At 39.0% G+C, this 8,138-nt stretch overlaps 1 protein-coding gene across 1 annotated transcript in view; it reads right to left on the bottom strand.

The window, feature by feature from the left end:
• Positions 1-8,138, bottom strand: part of UNC13C (unc-13 homolog C) — a 473,794-nt gene that overhangs the window by 239,882 nt on the left and 225,774 nt on the right. The gene's annotated exons all lie outside the window — the stretch shown is intronic.

Raw genomic sequence — 8,138 nt, 5'->3', positions numbered from 1 at the left:
TGTTCAAACCGAAACTAAGTAATTCACATACGTCGAGTGCCCATAATTGGGCGATTCCTCAACGGCATCAACAAAAAGCAGAGAAAATGTCTAAATCTAATTGAAAAAGACGGTGATAACAATTAAAAATATTTTTATTCATCAGTGTCATGTGGCTTAATTAAAATGCTATTAGCACAGGGACATGTACATAATTCCTTTCAACTGTGAGTGCTTTTCCAGAAAAGCAGTTAACATAGGAGCTTTCCTTCCCTACCCCAACTTCGTCCCCATTTTTGACGTCAGCTTCTGAAATGCTATATTCCAACTAGGAATCATTTTTAAAAAGTTTTTTCTTGAATCACTGTGAGATAGACCATTGCAAAGCTGTTCATGATTGGATTTCAGTCATACAGCATTCCAACACCCATTCCTTCACCTGCGTACATTTCCCAGCACCAGTGTCCCCAGGTTCCCTCCCATCATCCCCCACCACCTGACTGCCTCTATGGCAGGCACTTTCTCTCTCTCTGTCTCTCTGTCTCTGTCTCTGTCCCTGTCTCTGTCTCTGTCTCTCTCTCCCACTCTCTCTCCTTTGGGGCATTGTGGTTTGCAATATTGATACTGAAAAGTTGTCAAGATTATCCCTTACCTACTCTTAACCCTCAGAACTTGTCCACCACGATCAATCCCAGCTGAAATTGTCATAGCAGTCTCTTCTTTGTCTTACCTAACCGCAGCCCCACTACCTAACCCCATGAACAAAAGTTAGATCAAAACAGACTAAAGACCTCAACATCAGACCAAAATCTATAAGGTGCATTGAAGAAAAGGTTGGCAAAACCTTCCATGACATTGAAGCTAAAGGTATCTTCAAAGATGAAATGCCATTGACCAAGCAAGTGGAGGCAAAGATAAACAAATGGAACTATTTAAACTAAGAAGTTTCTGCACCTCACAAAAACATTGACTAGGATGCAAAGACAGCCTACGGAATGGGAAAGGATATTCACCCAAAACCCTTCTGATAAGGGGTTAATATGAAGGATATACAAGGCACTAGTTGAAGTCTACAAGAAAAAAAAACATCTAATCCCATAAGAAAATGGGGTGATAAACTGAACAGAAACTTTCTCAAAGAAGAAATTTAAATGGCCAAAGGCACATGAAAAAATGCTCTTTATTACTGATCATCAGGGAGATGCAAATCAAAACAACAATGAGATATCATCTCACACCACAGAGACTGGCAGATATTCCCACCCCCTCCCCCCAAAATAAAAGGAACCAGTTTTGGTGTGGATGTGGAAAGAAAGGGAATCACCTTCACTGTTGATGGGAGTGCCTACTGGTCCAGCTATTTCTGGAAAACGTTATGGACATTTCTAAAAAAAAACTAGAAACTGAGCTCCCATTTGACCGAGCAATATCACTTCTGGGAAAATGCACTGGGGGCCCAAAAACACATAGTAGAAATCTTTTGCACTCATTTTTTCTTAAATTTTTATTGATTTATTTATTTCGGTTTGGGGGCCACACTCAGTGGTGTTCAGCTAGAAGCTTACTGCTCTGCCTCTGAGTCAGGGATAACTCCTGGCAGACACAGGGAAGCATATGAGGTGCTGGGATTGAACCTGGCTTGGTTACTTGCAGGGCAAGTGCCTGGCCTGCTATATTATGTCACCAGTCCAGTCTTTTTTATTTTTACTCCTCTAACACTGATAAGCTAAATAAAGGTTATTATTTCAGTACTTGTTGATTGAACTGGTAAATTTTACACCTGCGTTGAGTGCAGTCTGTGAGAATTTTTCATAAAGGAAAAAATCTTTTATAAACAGTTCTATTTCTAAGCTTTGTATTGACACTTGATCTTAATTGGAAAATTGATGAATAATGAATACAAATCAAATTATTCCAGTGTTATGCTAAATGATTTTTAAAGCTTTGAATAATAGTGTCATTTACAAAAAATCAGAAGGATCAAATGGTTAATTCAATTAATTCTCTCCCCAAAGCCTGTTTTGCTTGAACAATAACAAAATTGCAAACCACAACACCCGAAAGAAGAGAGAGAACAAAAGGGAATGCCCTGCCACAGAGGTGGGGTGGGGTTGGGGGGATGGGATGGGGGGGAGGTGGGATGGATATTGGGACCATCGGTGGTAGAGAATGGGCACCGGTGGAGAAATGGGTACTCGAGCATTGTATGACTGAAACACAAGCATGAAAATATGTAAACCTGTAACTGTGCCCTCATGGTGATTCACTAATAAAAATAAATAAATAAATTAATTAATAAAAATAAATAAAAATCCATTTACTTTAGAAAACAATTCTCAAAAATCGAAAGAACAACTTATTGAAAAATGAAAAGTTAAAAATGTGCAAGGAGAACAGAAAATTTCAGTATATAACTTATCCTATTTTCCAATCATGTCTAAAAAAGTGAAATGAGCACATACTGAAACAGAAAAAATATGGAAGATGTAGAGGGAACAAAATTACATGTTTTTCTCTACTTTCACTATAACTGAGTACTTCACACATCCAAGTCAGAAGCAACTATTCTGCACTCAACATAATCCAAAAGATTACACAACCACCCATTCTGATCTCCAAAATATAAACCTTGAAAAAAATCTCCAGAACCTGGACTTCTAATAAAACAATTTGAACATGATTTTTCCCATTACATATACAAAATTTATTATGATCTCTGAAACATATCAAGGGGAAAGCCGCCATTTCCACTAAGAGAAGCAGAAACAGATTCTATGAACTAAACTTTTAGCATTAGAAACATATGTCTGATATTTTTGATTTGTTCTTTTCCAGTGCTCCTAAAGTTTGATTCTTCCTCCTTGAATTCATGGTTATAATCAGGTATTTCTTACCTTTCATAATATCTTCCCATAAGGTAATTGAACAAATGAGGTGAATAAGATTAGGGTACATGCAATATAAGTTCAGAACCATCTATCTCTTTTAACCACAAAAGTAAGCATACTCTTTTTTTTAAAAAAAATTATTAGAGAATCACTGTGATGTAGTTACAAACTTATGAACTTTTGTGTTTGCATTTCACTCATACAGTGATCGTTTACCCATCCCTCCACCAGTGCCCATTCTCCTCCACCAGTGATCCCAGTATCCCTCTCACCACCCCCACCCCATCCCCCACCACCCCACCCTGCCTCTGTGGCAGGGCATTCCCCTTTGTTCTCTCACCTTTTGGGTGTTGTAGTTTGCAATAGAGGTATTGAGACTTAATTTATTCTCTTCCTTTCTACTATGTTATATATTGTGTATGCATATGTATCTTCTGAGATACATTATTTAATGCTTTAGTTGGATTTTAAGCTTGTTTTCTTGTACATGTGGGTTGACAATAGAACTTAAAAATTAACATGCATGAAAGTGATATGATGCAAAGTTATTTATACAATTTTATGAATTTTATAAACTGTTCTGGACTGGAGTGATAACACATCGGGTAGGGCGTTTGCCTTGCATGCCACCAACCTGGGTTCGATTCCTCCGTCCCTCTCGGAGAGCCTGGCAATTTACTGAGAGTAGCAGCAGAGCCTGGCAAGCTCCCCGTGGCGTATTCGATATGTCAAAAACAGTAACAACAAGTCTCACAATGGAGACATTACTGGTGTCCACTTGAGTAAATCGATGAACAATGGGACGACCGTGCCACAGTGCAATGCTATAAAATGTTCCAAATAAAATTTAACCGAGATAATTCTGAGGGTGTGATGGTAAGTAGCTAGCCGCACACAATTAACTCCCTTACAAATATCCATGAAAACCAAATTAATGTGATATTAAAACAATACCGGAAAGTAGGAGAACTAATCAGAGATGCCCCAGAATCTCTGCCTAACTTCAGGGCAGTTGTCTAGATCGCAAGATGTTCTGCTGAACTAATGTCAAAACCTCTAAATTACTCATTTGACTACAGAGAAAATGGAGACTATTGGGCTGGAGCGATAGCACAGCGGGTAGGGCGTTTGCCTTGCACGTAGCCGACCCGGGTTCGATTCCCAGCATCCCATATGGTCCCCTGAGCACCGCCAGGGGTAATTCCTGAGTGCAGAGCCAGGATAACCCCTGTGCATCGCTGGGTGTGGACCCAAAAAGCAAAAAAAAAAAAAAAAAAAAGAAAATGGAGACTATTTCGAGGAAGCCTATGCCCCTGATTGTGAGAGGGGCCCTAGTGCCCTGCCCAACAAAGTTGTTAATGCCTTATTCCAGGGTAAAGGCTGTGAGGCACAAGTGTCGGGTATCTTTTCCTGCCCCTTCTCATGCTGTCTACAATTCCCAAGATTGCACAGCAGCTTTCAGCACAGAAAATAGGCAAAGGCTGTAAGGCTGGTTAGAAAAAAACGGCTTCCAGAAAATTGGAAACAGAATCTAGGGATAATATATAATCTTTTATGCTTCAAGCAACACAAGAATTCCTAAGGTCTTGTCATTAGGCAATTCTTCATAGAAGCAGGTTCTATTGCTCCCTTCCTAAAAGGGAACTACATTTGAATAAAAACATCACACGGAATGGAATACAGACACACACACACACACACACACACACACACACATATTAGGTAGGGGGTGGTTTACTGGGTTCAAGGCTACTCCTGACTCTGCACTCAGGCATTGCTCCTGGCAGTGCCCAAGGGAGGATATGGGATGCCAGGGATGGAATCAGGCACAGAGGTGTGCAAGGCAAGCCACCTACCCACTGTACTATCACTCCAGGCCTGGAATGAAACATCTTTGTAGACTTGTATTCCAGTTTAAGGTTTAAGCATGAGCATTGATCACACCCACAAGACAGTGGGTTAGAGATGAAGACTCTTGAGCACTTTGGCAGGGGGGGTGTACATTAGTGTGTCCATCAATACTGTAAGTATTAACAATAGTGTAACCATGTTACATAACTATGAATTCAAAAGAACCCTGGAAGGTGCCAACCTAGCATGGGGAAAACATCTTTGCACATGATCTCAACATAAAAACGTGAAAAAGCACACACGCGAACATAGCAAAAATAACTAAAAGTTGCTAGTTAATCTTAAATAGTCATAGTATTTTCTCTAGGTAGAGCTACAAAGTGTCTTAGAGTTAACAATTGTTCTTTATTTTGAATAATTTATGAATAGCATTATTTAACAATATATTTTAATCATAATCATAACTCATAATCTGATTAGAATATATTACCCAGCAGTTTTTAGTTATTTTTGCTATGTATGTGTGTCACGTTTTTGTATTGAGATCATGTACAAAGATGTTTTCGCCATGCTAATTTGGCACCTTCCAGAGTTCTTTTGAATTTGTAGTTATGTAACATGGTTACACTATTGTTAATACTTACAGTATTGATGGACACACTAATGTACACCCTCCCCCCGCCAAAGTGCTCAAGAGTCTTCATCTCTAACCCACTGTCAAATGTTCTTTCTCCAACGTGTGTCTTAACAATGATTATAGAAGACCTTCATAATGTTATGCCCCAAGAATTAACCCAAACAATGCAACTCTTGTAAAAATTTGATTTGATGAAATGAAAGCACTGAATTTTCTTTTCTTAAAAAGCTCAGACTTGGCTGGGAGCAATAGCACAGCGGGGAGGGCGTTTGCCTTGCACACGGCCCACCCGAGTTCGATTCCCAGCATCCCATATGGCCCCCTGAGCACCGCCAGCGATGATTCCTGAGTGCAGAGCCAGGAGGAACCCCTGTGCATCACTAGGTGTGACCACCCTCCCCACCAAAAAAAAAGCTCAGACTTAAAAAGATTAAAATGTAGCAGTATCGAACCTGAAATCATTCTGGTTGTTTTTTTGTTTGCGTGGTGAGAAAAGGAAGGCTCACAAAAGGAGCTTAGCAGAACTGGCAGATACTTGCAGTGACTCTCAGCCCAGAGGTTCAACGTGAGGCCCCAAGGATGTGAAACTTCTCAGGCCCTATGGTACTGCTGACCACGAGACTCACCTTGGAAGTACATGAGGCTCCATGATGGCACCTGGTAACATTCAGGGGACTCTGGTTGTCAGGATTGAAACTGTGTTTTGCACATGCAAGTTAGGTCTCCTAACCTCTGTACTATCTCTGCAACCCTATAATGATTCTTTACAATATCCTTAAGCAAGACTGCTAATGGAAGGAAACAAAGAAATTGCCTATAAATGTCTTTAATTTATCACAGACATTACTATTTTTGGTTATTGAGTAGATATAAAATATTCATATGAAATATCACTAGCTTAACTTCACTAAATAAAGTGTTTTAGAACTAATTTAAAATATACCTAATGGATTGATCTTGGCTCATAACATCATAAGGCCAAATATAGAGTTCAGAACGGTGAGATATAAAAATACTATGCATGGGAGGATAATTAGAAACTCACCAAATGTTATTTATGGCTACTTTGCTTTTCATCAGATTTAATCATTTTTATAGAATTTTTCTTGTCATCTGATTCAAATTATAATCAAGAAATGCCTGTTGTTTGGTAAGAGGGAACATGTAATGGTAAAATTATAAATATGAACATCCAAAATTGGGTCAGAGTTAATTGAACACTTTTCAATATACCTAAATCTCAATAGCAAAATACTTAAGCATGGAGCAGAAGGACAGTACAGTGGGTAGGACCCTGCTTTGAATGCAGACAACCTGGATTTGTTCCTCAGCATTCCAGATACTCCCCTGAGCCCTATAAGGACCAGGCGTGATCCCTGACCTTGGAGCTAGGGGTAATCCATGACCACTATGGGTGTGGCCCCGAAACACAGAAGAAAAAAAAGAAAAAAAAAGAAAGTAGCTGTTACCTCTTAGGATATGTATTTAAATACTATTAGCAAGAATTAGGAACTCTGGACCTTGTAATACACTTGTAATCGCTTGTAATACAAGATTAAATTTTTAATAATTTGATTTAAGTAAGAAGATAAACCTCAGAAAGTGAACCTCAGAAACAATTTCAGGTCACTTGGATACTGAAATATTTCCCCTGGTTGATAAGAATACTTGTTTTTTTTTAAATGCATAGTTAAAGATAGTGCTTTCTGTGAAGGGCAGAGGGATTCTGAGTAAGCAATTTGTGAGTATAAACACTGTGGTACAGAAGTGATTCATCCAATCCTAGCTCTTCTCTGTTACCTTAATGATTCCATTAATCTCTTGATTCAGTTCTCTATTTTCACAGTGTATTTAAGATACAATGCATTTAAGGTACAATGTATTTAAGATACAATAAATTTAATATACAATGTATTTAAGATACAATAAATTGTATTTAAGATACAATAAATTGTATGCAAGATACAATAATAACAAGCTCTAATGTACTATGTCTCTCTGACTACAGAGACTATGTTGTATCCGACCACATGCATCACTTCCTCTTCATACCAACATTTCACTTTTCAGTGAAGGATGAGTTGTGATCATCAGAAAGCTGGAAAAAGGGAGTCAGCCTATTGATTCTCTGCCCTTTGAGAGATTCCTCTATCAGGGCTCTTCAAGTAACAGAGGTCTGCTCTGGATATATGTGTGTCTTTGTTTGTATGGTTGCTGCCATGGAAAACTCAGAACTTATACCTGGGTCTGCCGTAGGATCGCTCCTGGCTTGACTCTGGTGACCAGAAGTGGGAATGGAACCCAGATCAGCCACATGCAAGGCAAACGCTCTACCCACTTGTAAGTTGCTCCAGTTCAAACTTTCAACTTCTGAATATTTCTCGAAAAACCATTTTCTGGGGGCCAGAGAAAGTACAGTTGAGGTGGACATTTTCCTTGCATGCAACTGACTTATGTTCTATCCATGGCATTGAATAAGGTCTTCCACCTTAGCAATCCTAGGAAGGATTACTGAGCACAGAGCCAAGAGTAAGCTCTGAGCACTGCATGTGTGCCCCCCCAAATAAACAAATCAACTAACCAACAAGTGAAAATACATCACTTGGGTTCCTGGGTACCATTTGCTAGTGGTAGAATAAGTACTTCTTTCTGTATGAGATCCAGGGTTCAATCATTAGCACCAAAAATAAATAAGGTTATTTTTAAGGGCTACAGTTTTTCAGTTTCAATGCTGCTTAAATTATCATAAAGGGAGTGTGGAGAAAACAGAATTAGAGTAGATA

Source organism: Sorex araneus, chromosome 2 (assembly GCF_027595985.1).
Source record: "Sorex araneus isolate mSorAra2 chromosome 2, mSorAra2.pri, whole genome shotgun sequence".
Lineage (NCBI taxonomy): Eukaryota > Metazoa > Chordata > Mammalia > Eulipotyphla > Soricidae > Sorex > Sorex araneus.
This window is presented reverse-complemented; position numbering and strand designations above follow the sequence as displayed.